Genomic DNA, 22,617 nt, shown 5'->3' with positions numbered 1-22,617 from the left:
AATGTAAGAAGTTTGGGACCACCAGAAGTCTTCCTAGATCTGGCTGTCCAGCCAAACTGAGCAATCGTCGGAGAAGAGCCTTGGTGAGAGAGGTAAAAAAGAACCCCAAGATCACTGTGGCTGAGCTCCAGAGATGCAGTAGGGAGATGGGAGAAAGTTCCACAAAGTCAATTATCACTGCAGCTTTCCATCAGTCGGGCCTTTATGGCATAGTGCCCCGATGGAAGCCTCTCCTCATTGCAAGACATATAAAAGCCTGCATAGAGCTTGCTAAAAAACACATGAAGGACTCCCACACTATGATAAATAAGATTCTCTGATCTGATGAAGACAGACCTTTTTGGGGATAATTCTAAGTGGTATGTGTGGAGAAAACCAGGCAATGCTCATCACCTGCCCAATACAATCCCAACAGTGAAACATGGTGGTGGCAGCATCATGCTATAGGGATGTTTTTCAGCCTCCGGGGACAGAACAACTGGATGTCATTGAGAGAAACATTGAATGTGGCCAAGCACAGGGATATCCTGGATGAAAACATCTTCCAGAGTGCTCTGGACCTCAGACTTGGCCGAAGGTTTACCTTCCAACAATACAATGACTCTAAGCACCAAGCTAAAATAACAAAGGAGTGGCTTCAGAATAACTCTGTGAACTTTCTTGATTGGCCAAGCCAGAGCCCTGACCTAAACCCAAACTCTTTATTTACAGCCATTGACATGTCGCAGAGGTTAACACGTGAGGAGCAGATAGAGATTTTGTTGATGTCTGGTGAAAGCAGTACCTGGGGCATTGCAGCAGATCTCAATGCAAGGCACCCTACACAAGAAACCATTCCCATTTTCTTTAGATGTATCCATATAAATGGCCCACCCAAAAAAGTTTTGACTCATCACTGAACATAATGTTCTGTATAAACTGAGGGTCCTGTTCAAATTTTTGTTTTGCCCATTCTGCAAATTCAGCTTGCCGATCTGGGTCATCCTCGTTGAGATGCTGCAGCAGCTGGATTTTGTAATGGTGCCATTTGTGAAAAAGAAGTAACAGGCAAAAACGTACCTGGGTGCCGTTGCCTCTAAGGCAACAAAAAAACCTCTATATAGAAGATAAAAAATGGAGGTAGCATGCCAGTTAAAGGTGAAAAAAGTTGCTAAAAACCCATAGTGGCGATGCTTCAACTCAAGGGTGTGAGCCTTTTTCAAGCCTCCATTTTTTCTCATATACATAGAGGTCTGGTTGTTGCCTTGGAGAAATCCTATCAATGGCTGGAGAAAGCTGGACTCCGACACAGCACAGAGGCACTAATCATAGAGGCACAAGAGCAAGCACTACGTACCAGATCCATAGAAGCCGGAATCTGCTTCCCAAGACAAGACCCAAGGTGCAGACTATGCATTGAAATCTCAGAAACCGACCAAAACATAGTGGCAGGATGCAAAATACAAGCAGGAATGGCGTATACCGAAGGCTACAACCAAATAGCGGGAATTGTGTACAGGAACATCTACACAGCATGTGAGCTAAGTCCCACTAAGTCTAGGTGGGAGACCCCAGAAAAAGTGGTAGAGAATGAGAGAGCTAAAATCCTGTGGGACTTCAAGATCCAGATGGATAAGCAAGTGTTGGCTAAGGAACCAGACATTGTGATAGTAGACAAGGATCAGAAAAGAGCAATGATAATAGATGTGGCAGTGCCAAGAGCTGGGAACAAGTAAGATCTTATGCAGAACCCTCAAACTCCCAGGCCTCTGGTAGAGGACCCAAGAATGAGAAAGGACAACAAAGACCACCCCCATTTTGGGTGAGAAGGAATTTTTGAAGTTTTTCATATATATATTTACATAATTGCCTTGTGATGTTTTCTTATCCTGTTCTGTCCAGATGCCACCGTATCCCAGAATTCCAAGCATAGGAAGTACACCGACCGCCATATTGGGACACCCAAGTGTCTCAATATGGAAACTGCTGCTGGTACCAACTATTGCGCAGTAACACCGGCGGAACACCGCCGCACCACACAAACACAATCCTTACACCGTACGCACCACACACACACACTCACACACTCACATTCACACTCACATTCACACACACTCTCACACACACAGACTCACATTCACACATACTCTCACACACAGACTCACACTCACACACTCACACTCACATTCACATTCACTCTCACATTCACATTCACACTCATATTCACACTCACACACTCTCACTCACAAACTCACACACTCACGCAGCCTCTTCCACCAGCGGAACACCGTCGTGAACACGCTGCCGCCAGTATCAGCCGAATGATTCACTGACTGCCGCCATCTTTGTACAGGAGGAGCGCATGCACAGTTTTAATGTGACTGTCGCTATCTGTCTGCACAAAGATGGCGGCGGTCTGATTTACTGCTCCTGCGCAAATTACGCACAGCTACAGTGAATCATTCGGCTGATCCCAGGGGCAGATGTGCGACGAGTCTATAGGCAGAGGAAGCCGGTCACATTAAAGGGGTTTTCCCACGAACAAAAGTTCATTTTAAAAATTGACTGTGTCTGACCATGTACAGAGCATACTACATCTCCTTGGCAGGGGAGGAAGCAAAAGATAATACTGACATTACAGCAGGGGATCACAATGGATTCATTTTTTGAGGTAAAATATTTCATTGACTTTTTTAAAAAATATTTTACCTCACAAAATGTATCCTCTGTGATCTCTTGCTGTAATGCCAGTATTGTCTTTTGCTTCCTCCCCTGCCCAGGATCTGTGGAATATTCTGTACATGGTCAGACACAGGGGTGAGTGTTGATATACTTGACAAAGGCCATGTTTGGCCAAAACATTGTATGATGTGATGGCAGAATAAAGACTTTTTTGATACTATTTTCACCTGGAACAGAAGCTGTTTCTTTTTCTATATTTGTGAGTATTAGTCCAGTGGGATCCATGGACTTTGGAGCGTGCATCCCAGTCATCTGAGTGCTGTCGGTTGTTGCTTTTCTACAGGGGTGAGTATGTCTGACCATGTACGGAGCATACCACATCTCCTGGGCACGGGAGGAAGCAAAAGACAATACTGACATTACAGCAGGAGATCACAGTGGATTCATTTTGTGAGGTAAAATATTTAATTGACTTTTTTTAAAAATATTTTACCTCACAAAATGTATCCTCTGCTATCTCCTGCTATAATGTCAGTTTTGTCTTTTGCTTCCTCCCCTGCCCAAGAGCTGTGGTATGTTCGGTACACGGTCAGACACAGACAATTTTTAAAATGAACTTTTGTTCATGGGAAAACCCCTTTAAAAAGCAACTATCAATGCCAACATGGATCCTCCTACAAAGTATGCCAATGACAATGAAAGGAAAGCAGCAAAGGCACAATGTCGAAAAAAACAAAGGGCAAATGAGACTCTTGAAGAGCATCAGCATCGCTGGGGCAAAAACAATGCATATAAGTGTAGGCGTCAAGCACATGAGTCCCCTGATGCAAAAGTCATTAGATTATCACAGGATGCAATTAGGCAACAACAGCGCTGCATGCCTGCCTGTAACACCCCAGGTAACCAGTTGCAACAGTGGCATTGCTTTCCTCTCGGGGAGGGTAATGCCATGCTTGGAAGTGAGGAAGTACCCCTTTAACAGATAACAAGTGCATGCAACACTGTTCTGACTCCAGGCCAGAAGGGGGAGCTCGAGACTCAGATTCAGGGGTACTCCCCTATATATTCTGGCTGGAGGAGGAATTAGTTGGTCAGTCTGTGAGAGGAGAGTGAAGAGAGAGGAAGCAGACAGAGAGAGTCTGAGAGAGGAAAGCTCGGGCCGTGCAGACGAGTGGAATCTGCAGCTCCTGGAAGGAAAGCGAAACACAGCAGTCTGTAGAAGACTGAAAAGGGAAGAGAAGCACAGGAGAAGTAAAGAGCTGGAGGGAAGCTGCGACTGAGCTTCCTTCACACTGAAGCGCAGAATTCCAGTAGCCAGAAGACCGAAATTGTGGGGGTAACTCTATGCCCCACGGCAGAAACCGGCGGACAGGAGATTGCAGGTCGCTTGCCTACCATTAACACCCGAAGGCACAGCAGCACAGAGAGCCCGGTGTCATCCTGAGAGACCCCTGTAAAAAGGCTTGCGCTGCCTGCCATGCGGGTAGTGTCCTACCAACAAGGGGGACAGAGAGAAAGTGAGGACCTTCTGTGAGGCCTAAGGCAGCAAGGGACTACAACACAGCGCAAAGAGGAAGGCATCCAACTCCATCTGGCTATAGTGATTCCTGAATCGCTTCCAAGCCAGCCAGCCCACACCAGCACCTGTAATCCGTACCCTGGACTGTGGCTTACACCAATTAAAAGGTAAACAGACTGCAACCTTGTGTCCTCTAGTTCTTTCTGGCACTACACCATCTTTATCTACTACACCGGGAGCCCTGGGGACCCAGCTTCACTTGTGGGAAGCCATACCATCCCTGCTGCCATAACATCACCCCAGTGGACCCCTTTAAGCATCATCGCTCATCCCTAACCGAATACCACAGGTGGCGTCACGAACAAACTTTATTCTTAATTCATTAACCCCTTTAATTTGGACACCCAGGGCCACGGACCGGGTCACTGCCACCGTGACACATCCCTTTAAGAACCAGCCCAGTTCCGAGAGCCCCAGGGTCCTAGCAGGTGCTCAATGCCCCCATCGTGATATCACCGCCCTCCCGATGCGATAGCATTGAGCCTCCATCTAGTATATATATATATATATATATATATATATATATATATATATATATATATATATACACTCACCGGCCACTTTATTAGGTACACCTGTCCAACTTCTTGTTAACACTTAATTTCTAATCAGCCAATCACATGGCGGCAACTCAGTGCATTTAGGCATGTAGACATGGTCAAGACAATCTCCTGCAGTTCAAACCGAGCATCAGTATGGGGAAGAAAGGTGATTTGAGTGCCTTTGAACGTGGCATGGTTGTTGGTGCCAGAAGGGCTGGTCTGAGTATTTCAGAAACTGCTGATCTACTGGGATTTTCATGCACAACCATCTCTAGGGTTTACAGAGAATGGTCCAAAAAAGAAAAAAAATCCAGTGAGCGGCAGTTCTGTGGGCGGAAATGCCTTGTTGATGCCAGAGGTCAGAGGAGAATGGGCAGACTGGTTCGAGCTGATAGAAAGGCAACAGTGACTCAAATCGCCACCCGTTACAACCAAGGTAGGCCTAAGAGCATCTCTGAATGCACAGTGCGTCGAACTTTGAGGCAGATGGGCTACAGCAGCAGAAGACCACACCGGGTACCACTCCTTTCAGCTAAGAACAGGAAACTGAGGCTACAATTTGTACAAGCTCATCGAAATTGGACAGTAGAAGATTGGAAAAACGTTGCTTGGTCTGATAAGTCTCGATTTCTGCTGCGACATTCGGATGGTAGGGTCAGAATTTGGCGTAAACAACATGAAAGCATGGATCCATCCTGCCTTGTATGAAGCATCTTTGGGATGTGCAGCCGACAAATCTGCGGCAACTGTGTGATGCCATCATGTCAATATGGACCAAAATCTCTGAGGAATGCTTCCAGCACCTTGTTGAATCTATGCCACGAAGAATTGAGGCAGTTCTGAAGGCAAAAGGGGGTCCAACCCTTTACTAGCATGGTGTACCTAATAAAGTGGCCGGTGAGTGTATATATTTGTTTTAACACAAAGTCTTATTTCTCTGAGTATTTAATAAGAATTAATTGAAAAAAATCATACGACTAGGTTGACACACTGCTATTTACATTTTTTATCTCAAATTTAAGAGCTAATCTTAAAAGGAGAGAGAATGTAAAGGAAAGACTGTCAAACACTTCCTAAAATTCCACAGTTTGCGGAATCACTTTTTCTCTGTCCTATGCATAACGCTAAAAGTACAATTCTGTAAATAGTTATTTTAAATGGAATAGCTAAAATACCAATATAGAACAACCACTGGGGAAATTGTTGCAATTAATTATTTCTGTAGGGTTTCGATTGGTGACCAAAAGCAAATCAGAGGTCCTTGCTCACTAATTTACATTTTTTACCTTAATTTCCAAAACTAATAGAAAAATGCTAAAAAATATGATATATTACTATGAAATAATACTTTCAAAAACCATATAGTCAACTAAACAATACTTTACTATATTATCCAAACAATACTGACATATAAGCTTTACCTTACCCTAGGAATTTTTCTGAGAAATACAGTGTAGCGGAATCTTTTTCTGAAGCAGTCCTAGGATGTTCCAACGGACTTTTCTCTAAGGAACCGAGGAGTTTGAAGACCATGGGATCACCCAGTTTGCCTTTGTCTAACACTGACCCTGATTACTTGGGGAGAATATCTATGAAATATGGCTAGTGTTGGGACATGCTAACATTTTATTAAGAATGAGACCTTCGCTGTATGGCAGTAAGCAGTAACGAGTACGACTGAACGTTTTCAGCTCCTCTCCTGCCACTGAATACAGGTGGCATTTATTATTGCTATTAAGGAACTTATGCCTTAAATACACAAATGCTGAAGGTGTAAGGAGTAGGTAGCAATTTCCATTAGGCAGTAAGTGCTTACATCTGATTTGAATCGCTCTATATTCGCTTCATGTGATTGATCAGTGTTAAGAAGCCGGTGTGTGGAGGAGCTGTTTCTCATTATCCAACATATGCAAGTCAAAGCTGGGAGACTTTACAGTATAGCAATATATCTTTGATCTCCTTTTATAATAATATAATCCGATTTGCCAAACTTAAACAATCTATTACGGGTGGCTTAAAATTTATGTTTATGATTTGAAATAAAAATGGCAGTAGTTGAAATCCGCCTCCTCCCCTGTCTGAGTCAATAAATGAAACTGTAAAAACAAACTTGGTAATTGGTGTCTTATTAAAATGAAAGTAGCGCTATACACCAATTGTAAAATACGTCGCGAGCCGCCAACAGATGCAGAACACGAGACATCCTTGTTCTTCACGGCCTCGCTCCTCGTCATCCCAGATAAGACGCCGGATCACATCTATATTTTCAGACTTTTTTTCTTTTTGGCATTTTATACATCACTGCATATTTTAATAAATGCACAGTGACCACAGATTTGGCTCGGCGGAGGGTTTATGAAACAGTTTGCATTTGGTTTGGTGTCTGGAAACTTCACGGCAAAAGACTATTTATACAAAAAACAACCGTGTTTTCTTTTCCTTTCCCGAGCTTTCTGTGGCTTCTTTTTCAATAAAACCTATGTTCCATCCTAAACTACACTGCCCTGAAAAACAAGCAAAGTGAATTACTTACATTATATTTTCATGTTCTTTCCTACAGTACGCAGTATATATTGGAAGGACAACTTTTGCCCCTGCCGAATATATCTAGATGCAGAATGTGCCATTTGTTGTACTTTCTGTGATGACTCTCCGAGAAAAGAATATTTAAGACCCCAGATATTATAATATCTGACAAACACATATGATGAATTTCGCTCTGCTACATATGCAAAGTGCAATGTGAAATATGGCCACTGACCAGTGAAACGTCCTAAACAAACAATGTGAAAACAAATGAGATGAAATTGAAATTTGTTTGGCAAGTTGAGGGAGTTATTTTCTAAAACAAATCTTATAAATCGAAACCATACAAGCTGTCAGCGTATCCTGGTCCTGGTAACCCTTTGCAAGCCTCACAGACAGCCCCCTCTCCCCCTTGTTTTTTTTTTACTGCTCTCCTCTACTCCATCCTTTTGTCATTCTTGGTCTGTGGTGCCTGCTTGTGCCCCTGTCTTTGTTTTTATAGTGAAGGTGGGTCGGGCCTCATACCATTCAGAAAGTGAGCAGGGAGAGGGGGCAGTGATTGGTTCAGGCGTCTGTCCCGTCCTGCATTGGTTGGTGGGCTAGGTGCATGGGCTTTATTCACAGGGGAGGGAAGGCTCTGCGCTCTGCTGTTGACATTCAGCACCAATGCACTACAGTATCAGAGTGAGAGGGAGCAGACACCTAACACACAGCGCAGAGGCTCAGCAACTTTCCAGCAGAGCATCTCTGCCAAGTCCTACTGCGCCCTCTCACTGGTGAGGATATCGGATACAAGAACACACCGGCCATCCTAATACCTGTCACTTTACAGATTACCCCTGTGTGTCAAGTTTTAGAAGAACTGAAAAAGTGCACAAATTGTGGCTGCATCTAAGTTGCAATCTGAAGAAAATTTGGGGAGTACATCAGAGAGTCCAGGGACATTTACGGTGACATCAGAAGCATCTAGTTGAAAGGTAAGCAGGAACGTACCTCTGTGTGTATATATATATATATATATATATATATATATATATATATATATATATATATATGTGTGTGTGTGTGTATCTGCTCTGTGCATTATCATCATGCATTATATCATAATGTATTAATTTGGGTTTTATATTGTCTTAAGCACGGTGGCTCAGTGGTTAAGCACTGTTGCTTTGCAACAAATGTGGTCCTGGGTTCAAATCCCACCAAGGACAACATCTTCAAGGAGTTTGTATGTTCCCCCCGTGTTTGAGTGGGTTTCCTCCGGGTTCTCCGGTTTCCTCCCACATTCCAAAGACATACTGATAGGGAATTTAGATTGTGAGCCCCAATGGGGACAGCGATGATCATGTCTGTAAAGTGCTGTGGAAATATTGGTGCTGTACAAGCAAAGCATAATATGAAGAATAACATAAAGCACAGTACAAAACAATACAGTCCGCATAAGTTGAACGATCTACTCAGCTTTCTACATATTATCTTTTGTTAATACTTTTTGCTCTTCTTTCATCAAGTGCAAATCCTCTTTATCTACTGAGCAAGCAATATTAATAATTCCTGCCTTTAGGGAGATTTGCGTGCAGTGAAAATATTTGTGCACTTGTTTTTATTTTCCTTTTATGAAACAAAAGCAAATATGTAAAAGATATTAAAAATCATCAACTCACAAATGGCTACACTAGGTTAAAGTAGCCAAGCATCTCCTCTCCCAAGCGAAGCCCAAGGGCTGGGAATGTGAGTGAAGGAATGATGGTCTGGCCATCTCTTGAATGAGTTAATTGGTCTCTGGAAGTTCCAAGACCTTTGAAAAGTTTCTTGCAGAGCAGACCCAGGAAATTACAGCTTTGATATCGCTGCCAGTGCACAATCAGTGCCGCTTTATGACATGACTTGTAACTGGAGGAGGTATTTGACTTGAATGGTAAACTTGGCAGAAATGATCTCTTCTCGATATTATTGCATTGTTGTGGCCGACTTTGAATTTTGTGTCTTGTTTGTTTTAATAACTCAGGTTTACGCTGAGGCTAAGCCTCGCTGCCTGTCCTAAGCAGATTTGTTGGTTAGGGATGAATCAGCAGGATGCTAAAGGTAGGGCTTGATCAAAAGAGATGGATTAGCAGGCAAATAATCTCTCGGTACACATGTCACTGACTAGGGAACATATGGCTGTCTTGTTTTCATAGTGTATCCCTTACATATAGCGATGACCTTATGAGTTGGCATCCGGTAATCTTGGGGCAAATCAATGCAGGGGTCATTTTGGCCATGGCTTAGAGGAACCTTGCTTCCTGTGATCTCCTGGAGAGTAAAATGATAAGGGGACATCATGAACATGATATGCTGGAGGGCTGTTAACAGCATGGCTTCCGAATAAAGATTTGTAAAACAAAGTGGGGTAGATATATGTTGCTTTATAATTTAATATCTTAGGGGGAATATTGTTTTATAGGCTATGCTAATATTAGGACCTGTTTGGGGGAACACAAGGTGTATCCTTTGTGAAACTTTATCTGTTGTCACTTTTTTGATGTGGGAAAGGAATCTTCTCCCTCATTGAGCTGATTAAGAAGAGCACAAGTCTTGTCGTCTATCGGGGTCATGTGGCACACTTGGTTTCTAACAAGTACAATGGTTTGGTTAAAATTACCCTGTCAAAATACGTTGTCTACAAATTTTATTACAGTGTGTCTGCATTGTGAGTAAATGTGTGTACGCTTGCCTACATTTTAAGAAAATGATGGCAACTGAGTGGACAAGTTTTTCTTATACTTCCATTTTCTAATCATTTTTTAATACCACTTGAAAATTGAAAAGATATTGTGTCCCTCCATCTTGAGTACCCTGAAGAAAGTGAGATATAGGAATCTTCAAAATAAGCAAGTACACAAAAGCTTGCATCTATTTTGTCTCACATGTAAAGCGCTATAGAATAAATGGCGCTATAATAATAAATAATAATAATAATGATACAATATTTTAGCTTATCAATTTGTGACTAAAATGTTATTATAGGATATCTGTATTAGATGCAGCGGTTTCTGGTGCTTCACGTATATCGGCTAGAATTCGTGTTCTCCTTACAAGGCAAAAAATAGGTCAGACATAGAAATTGAGTGAAGGCAGATGTATTGTCGGCCCGTGCCAGTGTCATGCTGTGCCCTCCTACTACCACTATGGGTCACTCTAGGGAAATATATGGAAGGCTTTCTCTAATCACACTATCTGGATCTCTGAAGTTCAGAAGGGGTGAATAAGTAATGAGATGTAGGGCAGCTCCAAAGATGTGGTAACTATAAATGTACTAATAACCCAAATAAAGTCAAGAGCAAGTTAGTTTAATTCCTGGAACCTAAAATACGATTTTTAGAAGCAGGTTCTGTACAAAGCAGTGGTGTATTCATGTAAACCACATTTCAGCTGCCAGCATTATCTGTTTTATGTAGACTAGAAGACTAGCCAGAAAAATGTGGCTTAGCCGAAGCCACTTGAATATAGCGCATGGAATTATCCTATCCGTTATGTAACTCATTCTCTTGGAAGACAGTGCGGACTAAAGCACTAAATACCCCTTGGCTATAAGTGAGTTAAATGAGAGACATATAACGGATGAAAGACATGTAAGATGGTTTATTTCATATTTTCCAAGGGGTGATACAGACAGAACAGCATCTGATGGAATCTCTGATTATTTAATTCCTTAAAAAATATAGTAATATTATAGTTATTAAATTGTGTCTATTATTATACCATCTTCAAGTAGTTACATATTGCAATAGCATAAAATAGTGCAAACTCAACCAAAGTTTCTTTATAAAATCCACTGTAAAAGCGTTATCTTGAATTTTTACTCTAAAAAGGATAATTCTTGGAAATAAGTGCTAGACAGATAGATAGATAGATAGATAGATAGATAGATAGATAGATAGATAGATAGATAGAGATAGATAGATAGATAGATAGATAGATAGATAGATAGAGAATAGATAGATAGATAGATAGATAGATAGATAGATAGATAGATAGATAGATGATAGGTAGATAGATAGATAGGAGATAGATAGATCGATAGATAGATAGATCGATAGATAGATAGATAGATAGATAGATAGATAGATAGATAGATAGATAGATAAATGATAGATAGATAAACGATAGATAGATAATAGATAGATGATAGATAATAGATAGATAGAGATAGATATTAGATAGATAGATAATAGATGGATAGATAGATATATAAATGATAGATAATAGGTAGAGATAGATAGACAGATAGATAGATAGATAGATAGATAGATAGATAGATAGATAGATAGATAGATACAGGTAGATATTGGTGGACATGGACTACGCTTCATGGAATCTTCACTCCTTGTGATTATCACTCCCATTTAGTATCTAGTTAAGTAACATCTGCCTTGAGGATGGAAAGAGCAGCCTTTAAATAAAAGCTTTGTCCTTTAGATTTTGTTGTTTGCTTGGTGCATTTCTGAAATAGCGGCCATTACAGGCACATAGGGTGTGATGTCACGGGGAGCTAGAAATAGATACCACAGAACATTATTACTGTCTCACTCCAGTTCCTTTTCAAAACATTCAGAATTAAACCGCACGCAAAAGGGCTTCCTTTAAGCTTCGCCTGCAGCTTGTTTGTCCGGGAGACACTGCGAGGAATGAAGAAAGATGACATGCCCTTTTAGAAATCCTCCTATAGACGGTAGCACATCATTGCTATTACTTAATCTTTGAAAATACTTCTTTGGCTTTTTTTCTGGAGGAATTCTAAATTCTTCAGATTGCTTTACTTTACACAAAAACATTGTTACTCTGAAAAATGGCGCCAGTGCCAAGACCTGGCATTAAGAGGATAATAATGGCAAATGGGGTGAGCGCTATGGCCTCCTAGCAGCAAAGTCAGTCCATTAGCAGAGGCCCCTCGGCTTCTCATCCTTAGCTTTATAATTAGGGAACCAGGGCTTGTATGAAGTAACGATTCACAATGAATAAGGGTCTTGGAAAAGTCATTTAGTCTCCTGAGGAGCCCAATTTTCCCCAAACCTTACTATTTTCCCATAACCAGCAGCGTAGCTAGAAGAGAGCACCCAAGGCATGTGGGTGCTGGGTGACAGAGGAAATATCTACAAGCCACTATATCGATATTCAGGGCTAGGATAGCTGGACCTTTGCCTCGGATGAAGAAAGTCCAGCTTCTTGGGCATTAACTTCCAAACTCTTATACCCATAAGGTTTGTTTTTACATCTGAACATATTTTGTGGTTTTATGTCTTATCCATTTTTCTTTCCCTTCATTTACACCACATTGAAGACATTAATTCCCTATTCATGACATGGTGAATTTCCCTTCACATTTGTTTTAATCTACCTCTTTTATTGTGACTTTGTCTCAATCCATGATATTAATTAGTTGGTGCTTGTGCGTCTGTTGTCTGTTTGTATGGTGTTGTGCATAAATGGCTCTCTCCTATAGGCATCCTAAGAATAAATTGGGACCAAAATCAAATGTACTTATGTACACATCTTTATTGAGTGAAATGGGTTCAAGGGGTATTCCAATATTCAAGATTCAATCCCAATATGTAGTAGGCGTAATAATAATAATAATAATAATAATAATAATAATAACAACAATAATAATAGCAAATACCTCCAATTAGAAACGAAGTACAGTTCTTCTGATTCGCTTTGTCACTTAATCCCTGTCCAGGGCATTTCAGTAGCTTTGGTATCCATGCTTACAACCACTAATAACTATCTAACTGTTACTATAGGAGTAGTCGTAACTAGTGATGAGTGAATATACTCGTTACTCGAGATTTCCCGAGCACGCTCGGCGGTCCTCCGAGTATTTTTTAGTGCTCGGACATTTAGTTTTCATCGCCGCAGCTGAATTATTTACATCTGTTAGCCAGCATAAGTACATGTGGGGGTTGCCTGGTTGCTAGGGAATCCCCACATGTAATCAAGCTGGCTAGTAGCTGTAAATCATTCAACTGCGGCAAGAAAAACTAAATCTCCGAGCACTAAAAAATACTCAGAGGACCCCCGAGCGTGATCGAGAAATCTGGAGTAACGAGTATATTCGCTCATCACTAGTAACCATGGATACTTAAGCTACTGTATTGCCCTGCATATGGGGTAAGTGACATAGCAAATCAGTAGAACTATACTACATTTCTAATTGGAGGTATTTGCTAATATTATTATTATTATTTCACCTACTACATATTAATACAAGTTAGTAAGTAAAGACATTAATGTCATCTTTTGCTGTGCACAGAGTCTTAACCACTGTGCAGCCTCTCGATTGTGTTCCTGATGAAAGCAGGAACTTCCTAATAGAGATGTGATTAATAAAAATGTACGATCAACAGCTCAAGATGATTATTTAAAAAAAATTGTATGAGTTTTAAAATAAGATGTGATTTTATGATTGTATTGTATTATTATTGTTAACGGGCAAGGACATTGGTGAAACTGCAGCATATTAAATATGACAAATGTAGCGCAAGTCATTTACAGATCTTTCTGAACAATAAAGTTTTTGTATGTTTCATTCAACCAGACCAGTCATTGGCTGATGAAGAAGTAGAACTAGTTACTGTCCTCTGAGGTTTTAATCTGCAGGAGCAAATTATATGAAATCTCACAAACTATCTCAAGCCTTGGTCTAGTCACAATAATGACCTGATTTGCATTTGTGTCGGGAACGATTTGTTATCTGTATTGTCCCTTTCTTCTATTATTTGCCTTGTTGAATAGGAGGGACCCTTCCTGCAGGAGGCACAGGAAATCTATATTTGCTGTTTGTGCTTGGCATGGGTTGCCAGTGCGTTCCTTAGTCTTATGTGATGATGGTGAGCGGCCACAGTGGGTCTTATGCACTGTAATCTGCTTATACATAGAAATATATATAGATAATAAACTGTAGAATGTTAAAATTTTGTCTTTTTTCACGGATCAACCAGAGGCACAATACGACTGCCGTGCGGTAAACTTTTCCAATTGGCAGCCATTTGACTGCCTGTTCACACAGGTAAACCAAAGCAAATAACTAAGTGATCAGTACTAGGCTGCCATTATTCTCGGCAGTGAAAATGCATCACAACGAATGATGATTATTTATGCTGCGTAAAAAAAATGTCACCCAGTGAACGAGAGTTTTGCTATTTCATCAAGTGACCGGCAGCCTGTTTACACGGCAAGATAATGGTGAAACGAGTTGGGACATACACAATCATTTCCAGCCACAGAAGATGGGGTTTACAGTTTTACAAATAATTGATGGAAAGATTGGATGAGTCAGGCCCTGGCATGCTTGGTAGACAAATATGACTCCTCAGTTGGAATAGTTGAGAGGTTACAAAGATGTTTCTCTTATTGAATGTACATGTGTTCCTAGAACAAAATTTGCTTGTAAAATATAGTCCGGTTCAGCCAAAGTTTTATCATTAAAAGACTCTTTATGTAGCTGCCCACTCTGCATGTCAGATATTCATCTATAATGACATGGTTGAGTAGACGCTGGTTTCATGTTGGACATCTGGACTGAAAAGTTAACTGCAAAAAAATATGAATAAATATGTGTATGTAAAGACCCTTAAAGACACAGGAGCTGTGTACTTAACTTTAATGCGGCCTACCAGGAGCTGAATCATTGAACTACACTTGCAATCTCTAAATGTGCCATATAATGTGGATTGAGGAACAATCCAGTATTTTAGGCTGCCGAGGGTGGGACTGGAAGCGCCAAGCAGTCTTCAAATTGCAATAGTCATCCCTCCCTATTGGCATTATGGACTAGAAGGGTTAAATATTATTCCCTTTAATATGGGTCACACTGCCTCCTACTGGAAACTATAGTGTAACACATGTATATGCTACAGATAATAGACACAAATTATGGAGATTGGTTTCTTCTAGCCATAAAAAATGGAAATGGTAATGGAAACACAAATGGGGCTTTGAACTTTAAAGCACCACTCCTGTGTTTTTTTATTGCAGCACTAGAGTGGTGCTTTTAATTTAATTCCCTGATCAAAGTCTTATGCTTACCCGCCGTCATCTTCACATTTTATTAGTGCCGGTCCAGTTTTGCAGCGCCATTTTGTGGCTAAAACTTCTGACTGGTCAGAAGTCAAAAGTAACAGTCACAAGCACTCAATATAAGGGAGAGCCAGAACGAGGCCACAACAAGGCTCTCATAGACTTACAATGATAAGTGACCCCTGGCTCGCTCCAGCAAATACTAGTGTGATCTGGCAGGCCGCAATCTGCTGCCGACTGTCAGGAGTGGCGACGATAGAAGGTGAAGATGGTGGGTAAGAAGCACCACTCCAGAGCTGCAATAATAAAATGTTGGAGTGGAGCTTTCACGTATGTAGAACCTAATTGTGCCTCTACACTTTTAAATAAATGTCAATTTAACACTTGTTCAGTCACCAGGTAGCTGTACCTACTCCCCATACCCATGAATGTGCATGTGTTTTCAATGGTTGGGAGAGAGAAGTAAGCCATTGTCAGACACCTCTGATACTTATCATTAGGAAGGACAAAAGAAATGGGATTTATATTCAAAATGCCCAATACCTCATGTGTCAGAGAAGAGTCGGGAGGCCCTATACACATTAGAAGGCCATCCAGTACTGCTGAAATTGGATGTTCCGACAACTTTAATCCAATGATGTACTTCGGGAAGTAAAGTTTTCCAATCACTAACTTTATAAAAAATATATCATTAATATTTAATGCTCTGCGAATATACAAAAACAGGTGTGGATGCCATTTTGAAAAGAACATTTGAGTTGTTTTTGCAAGTGTTTTCATTTCTCTTGATCTTTGTAGCCTAGCACTGTAGTGTAAGGGAAAAAACTCAAGGTATCGCATGTGGTTATGGATCATCTACCTAATTCATGTGTTCTGCATATACAAGACTTGTCTTCTTCTGTTACATGCATGTGAGGAATGCTGGCATCAGAGACAGTGTTCTGCACAGTTTAGAGCATTATTGTGAGGAGGGATGTAAAGGCGTTGGTTACATAAAATGCTATTTTTAAGCGGATTATTTAGCAAAAGGAATTCTTCAGAAGAGCGAAGCTATAATTCCTGCGTTTTGCTCAAAACTATATTGCAGCCTAGAAGAAATCTTTGCCAAGCACGGATGTTAAACCTCGATTATACTGCACATCTATGGTGTAGATATTGTTGTTCCTTGTATATCTAAAAAATATGAGAGTCATTTGTGTTTAGGCATATGTAAAGGACGTGTACAAAGGCTAGAAGGCTAAGATTCAGAGACATGCATAATATGGAAAAAGTGTAAAATAGGACGTGCGACTGGAAAAAGTCTCTTACTGCAAAATAGCAGATGAAGGTTCTTTTATTGGAAAATGCTTTCCTATGCCATACTGGCATCTTTTTCAAGTAAAAAAATCTAATGACGACTTTTTTTGACTTGAAAAAACACAAGTAGGGTTACAAACGCGTTATCCGTAAAAGATCCTGCAGCTACTATTTTTGCAGCAAGAGACGTTCCTCTTGATAGATAGAAAAAAGTATGAAGCAGCACCAGCCAAATTTATCAGGTTTTTATCAGGGTGCCAAGCCTTCAGGTAATTGCCAGCTTTCAATATAAAAAGAAGAAATTGAGGCAACACACCATAGTCTTCCAAAAAATAAAGGTGATTCAAAAGCTCATAGTGATAGCAACATTTTGGTTAAAAAATGTGAACCAATAATAGCCACTATGGGCTATTAAATCACCTTTATGTTTTGGAAGACTATGGTGTGTTGCCTACATTTGTTCAATTTAGATAGATAAAAGATAGATAGATAGATAGATAGATAGATAGATAGATAGATAGATAAAAGAATAAAAAATAGGCAGCACTCCAAAATTAGCAAGGGAAACAAGACCTTTAATAGCCCATGTGGCTTGATAATGACGTTTCAGTTAGGCTTCTTTCACACTAGCGTCGGGCTCGGCCCGTCGCAGTACGTCGGGCCGAGGTCCCCGACGCTAGCGCTGTCTCCGCCGCACAACGGGGGCAGCGGATGCATTTTTCCAGCGCATCCGCTGCCCCATTGTGAGGTGCGGGGAAGTGCGGGGAGGTGGGGGCAGAGTTCCGGCCGCGCATGCGCGGTCGGAAAAAGCGGACCGTCGGGAGCAAAAAACGTTACATGTAACGTTTTTTGGTCCCGATGGTCCGCCACAGCATGGCGCAACCGTCGCACGACGGTTGCGACGTGTGGCAATGCGTCGCAAATGCGTCGCTAATGTTAGTCAATGCTGAAAAAACGCATCCTGCAAGCACTTTTGCAGGATGCGTTTTTTCGGCAAAACGACGCATTTGCGACGTATTGCAGTTAACGCTAGTGTGAAAGTAGCCTTACACAGAACCTTTCTCAAGCTTTTTTATCTATTTTACAACTAGAAAATTGTTTGGGAGACTTTGAACCCTACTTTATCTTTCCTTAATTATTGGTGCTGTTTCTTTTTTTTGCTAAGATATATAGATAGGTAATAGATAAATCAATATATAGATAATTGACAGATATATAGATAGATAATGTATAGATGATAGATAGATAACAGATAGATAATAGATAGATGATAGATAACATATAGATAGATAATAGATAGATAATAGATATATAGATGATAGATTGATAGATAATAGAGAGATTGATGGACAATAGATAGATAATAGATAGATTGTAGATAAATAAAGTTAATGCTTTTTTATTCTTTATAGTGTGGCAAATTTTATTTAACACATGCAAGTAATTACTATTATAAGTAATTCCATCATTAGCACAATTACAGATGTAAACCTTGCAATTAGACATGGTACGTTATTGGCAGAGCCCCTAAATGAATATAATTAGGAGTGATTGGAAGCCTGTACACACAGTTACTACACGGCCACTTTTCAGGTTGACATATTGGATGGTAAACTTTCCATGTTCCTCTCAGGCTACAGCCTCATTGACGTGCTGCTCACTGAAGCCTTAAGCAGAGGTTTAGATTGTATCTCTGCTCTGATTTTCAGACATTGGTTGTTGCGTTCAGACATATTTAGAACAGCTGTAGATAGATATGATCATAGATAAATGATGTTCCCTTCTGTCACACATTCTGGGCCTGGTCTGCTAAGGTGGAACTGGTGACCTAGAAGTAGATTTATATGTCAAATGCAACAGCAATTAATTTTAAGCTCTGAAAGTGCAGCAGAAGGCACTGTACACACATTAACCATCTTAAAAGGTCTGTTTTTACCACATCAGCACTATATCAAACTGCGAGACAGCAGTGAGCCTAACTTGATGCTGCAGGTTTAGAGTTTAGAAGAACCCAGGTTTATGACTGGTAGACATGGGCCCGATACGCTGGTCTGAGTGACAATTACGAGTGGGGAGCTACAAAGTGGATTCTACAGCCATGACTACAGCTTGGCCTACTTGTATTTCTAATGTCAAAAGGTATCCTGCACATTATCAATTGTAAGAGCAATGCTGAGGCCTGTAAATGAACAGCACCGCGGCTCAATGCTTCTATTTTCTGGTAAGCTCCGCAGCTGTCGTATTCTGGAGAATTATGCCTTTAATGGAGTCCAGCTCATTTCCAGACTGCTACATAAATGAACGGACATCAAAAGCCTGATTTGATTTGTGGAGTGCCAAATCTGAGGCGAGGATATAGCTGTTCTCCAGAACACTGACTTACTACCACTTCTGTCTATATTGCGAATATTCCATGGCACAGCTATAAGCAAATACTAGAGAGCTACAGCTACAGTAACAGCACTTGTAGGGGAAAGAAATATACGTTTTGTAAAGGAAATAATTGTTGTAAGAGAGTGAGTGAAGATGTTTCAGGGGCCAGGCGCTTCCTTCAGGGGATCCTTAACCCAATTTTGAAAAACAGGGTTGTACTGTATAGCCCAAATGAACCCCAAGTATCTCTGATGTTGAATTAGGTGATATTTTATTGGCTATGTGTAGCAAATAACTTAATAAAGGACTGATAATAAAAACTTATTAAAAAGTACAACACGTTTCGGCTTTATAGGCCTTCATCAGGTTGAAATAATTGTTGTAGGAGTCTGACAGAATCAAATAAAATGGCAATCTATAGCAATATATTCACCTGCATGTAGAAGAATTTCATCTAATATTCCTGCAAGTGACATATGAGACCATAAAAATGAGTGTGCAAGTAAGTTACTTGCAGGTTGTACAACATCTGTGATTGGGGTAGTCAAAGTGTCTTTTGAGGCTGTAGAGTGGTAAAAGCCTGTAAGAAATCCCAGCCTACATAGATGATCATGTAGGACTCGATTCTAGTTTCTACCAAGCTATTGGTCCTTATTCTGTATGTAGAATGATTTGGCATTATTCTGTCATGCCAGGTGAATACTACTCTAATGTGCACATGTAGGAAATGTGGTGCAGAATTTTCTGCACTAAATTTGCATCTCCTGGCAGAAAACGCAGGTGCAGATTTGATGCAGTTTTTGTGCAGTTTCTGTGCAGTTTCTATGCAGTTTCTGTGCAGTTTTTGTGCAGATTTTACCAGTGCAGATTTTTATCATGGAGGGGTGCAGAAACGCTGCATAACTGCACAAAAGAAGCGACATGCACTTCTTTGAAATCTGCAGCGTTTCTGCGCAGATTTTTCTGCACCATGTGCACAGCTTTTTTTTTCACATTGATTTACATTGTACTGTAAATCACAGTGCAGTTCTGCAGCAGAAAAATATGCTGCAGTTCTGCACCAATTCTGCACTAAATCTGCATCGTGTGCACATACCATAAGAGCAGCAGAGTCCTCGATTCCAGCGATATATCACTTTTAGTAATAATGAACTGACATAAAAAAAAATAAACTGCATGGTACTATTAAGCAAAAAGAAAAACTCTTGTAAAACTATATTAATGAAAAGGTAAAAAAAGAAGTTATGCTCAAGATATGTGTACATGCAAAAAAAATATTCTGGTACCAAACAATAAATGAAAGGTCATGAAAGCATTCATACCCAGAATTGCTACCATTGATAACATAACTCTTTTAGCCAAAAGACAGAAAAATAAAAAAGTTATTCAGAATATAAGAGTTAATAAAATAAAGCCAAATTGGCCTTAAATGGTTAAGATGGAAAGTATTTAATTTATATTTATATACTGTTTTTCATATGTTGCATTTAACCCCTTAAGCCCCGAGGGTGGTTTGCACGTTAATGACCGGGCCAATTTTTACAATTCTGACCACTGTCCCTTTATGAGGTTATAACTCTGGAACGCTTCAACGGATCTTGGCGATTCTGACATTATTTTCTCGTGACATATTGTACTTCATGTTAGTGGTAAAATTTCTTCGATATAACTTGCGTTTATTTGTGAAAAAAACGAATATTTGGCGAAAATTTTGAAAATTTCGCAATTTTCCAACTTTGAATTTTTATGCCCTTAAATCACAGACATATGTCACACAAAATACTTAATAAATAACATTTCCCACATGTCTACTTTACATCAGCACAATTTTGGAACCAAAATTTTTTTTTGTGACGGAGTTATAAGTTGACCAGCAATTTCTCATTTTTACAACACCATTTTTTTTAAGGGACCACATCTCATTTGAAGTCATTTTGACGGGTCTATATGATAGAAAATACCCAAGTGTGACACCATTCTAAAAACTGCACCCCTCAAGGTACTCAAAACCACTTTCAAGAAGTTTATTAACCCTTCAGGTGTTTCACAGGAATTTTTGGAATGTTTAAATAAAAATGAACATTTAACTTTTTTTCACACAAAATTTATTTCAGCTCCAATTTGTTTTATTTTACCAAGGGTAACAGGAGAAAATAGACCCCAAAAGTTGTTGTACAATTTGTCCTGAGTACGCTGATACCCCATATGTGGGGGTAAACTACAGTTTGGGCGCATGGCAGAGCTTGGAAGCAAAGGAGCGCCATTTGACTTTTCAATGCAAAATTGACTGGAATTGAGATGGGACGCCATGTTGCATTTGGAGAGCCCCTGATGTGCCTAAACATTGAAACCCCCCACAAGTGACACCATTTTGGAAAGTAGACCCCCTAAGGAACTTATCTAGATGTGTGGTGAGCACTTTGACCCAACAAGTGCTTTACAGAAGTTTATAATGCAGAGCCGTAAAAATAAAAAATCATATTTTTTCACAAAAATTATCTTTTCACCCCCAATTTTTAATTTTCCCAAGGGTGAGAGAAGAAATTGGACCCCAAAAATTGTTGTGCAATTTGTCCTGAGTACGCTGATACCCCATATGTGGGTGTAAACCATTGTTTGGGCGCAGGGCAGAGCTCGGAAGGGAAGGAGCGCCATTTGACTTTTCAATGCAAAATTGACTGGAATTGAGATGGGACGCTGTTGTGAAATTGGATTCTGGGCTCCCCCGGTGGCCACTTGTGGAATTTAACTTGTGTGCATCATCCCCTCTGTTCACCTGCTCCTATCAGGATGTGGGAGTCGCTATATAACCTTGCTCCTCTGTCAGTTTCATGCCGGTCAACAATGTAATCAGTAGCCTTTCTGTGCTTGTTCCTGCTACTAGACAACTCCCAGCTAAGTTGGACTTTTGTCCTTGTGTGTTTTTGCATTTTGTTCCTGTTCACAGCTGCTGTTTCGTTACTGTGTCTGGAAAGCTCTTGTGAGCGGAAATTGCCACTCTGGTGTTATGAGTTAATGCTAGAGTCTTAAAGTAATTTCTGGATGGTGTTTTGATAGGGTTTTCTGCTGACCATGAAAGTGCCCTTTCTGTCTTCATGCTATCTAGTAAGCGGACCTCGATTTTGCTAAACCTATTTTCATACTACGTTTGTCATTTCATCTTAAATCACCGCCAATATATGTGGGGGCCTCTGTCTGCCTTTTGGGAAAATTTCTCTAGAGGTGAGCCAGGACTGTCTTTTCCTCTGCTAGGATTAGGTAGTTCTCCGGCTGGCGCTGGGCATCTAGGGATAAAAAAACGTAGGCATGCTACCCGGCCACTTCTAGTTGTGCGGCAGGTTTAGTTCATGGTCAGTATAGTTTCCATCTTCCAAGAGCTAGTTCTCATATATGCTGGGCTATGTTCTCTCGCCATTGAGAATCATGACAGTTTGACCGGCCCAAAAAAGGGTTAAATTACTGGCTGAGAAAGGAGAGAAAAAAGAAGTCTGCTACAATTTTTTTTTTTTTTTTTCCCTCTAGTTCTGAGTGTGCTCTTAATTGAATCACTTGCTAGTCTGCCTATACTGCAGCCTTCCT

At 40.4% G+C, this 22,617-nt stretch overlaps 1 protein-coding gene across 1 annotated transcript in view; it reads left to right on the top strand.

The window, feature by feature from the left end:
- Positions 1-7,989: 7,989 nt before the first annotated feature.
- The window catches only part of NDNF (neuron derived neurotrophic factor), a 69,164-nt gene continuing 54,536 nt past the window's right edge, over positions 7,990-22,617 (top strand). Inside the window, exon 1 of the mRNA XM_077279032.1 lies at positions 7,990-8,285. The gene's annotated coding sequence lies outside the window, so the exon portion shown is untranslated. The remainder of the gene's footprint in view (positions 8,286-22,617) is intronic.

The sequence above is a fragment of the Ranitomeya variabilis genome, chromosome 1 (genome assembly GCF_051348905.1).
Source record: "Ranitomeya variabilis isolate aRanVar5 chromosome 1, aRanVar5.hap1, whole genome shotgun sequence".
NCBI classification, from domain to species: domain Eukaryota; kingdom Metazoa; phylum Chordata; class Amphibia; order Anura; family Dendrobatidae; genus Ranitomeya; species Ranitomeya variabilis.
The sequence above is the reverse complement of the archived record's forward strand: the minus strand, read 5'-3'. Positions and strand labels throughout refer to the sequence as shown.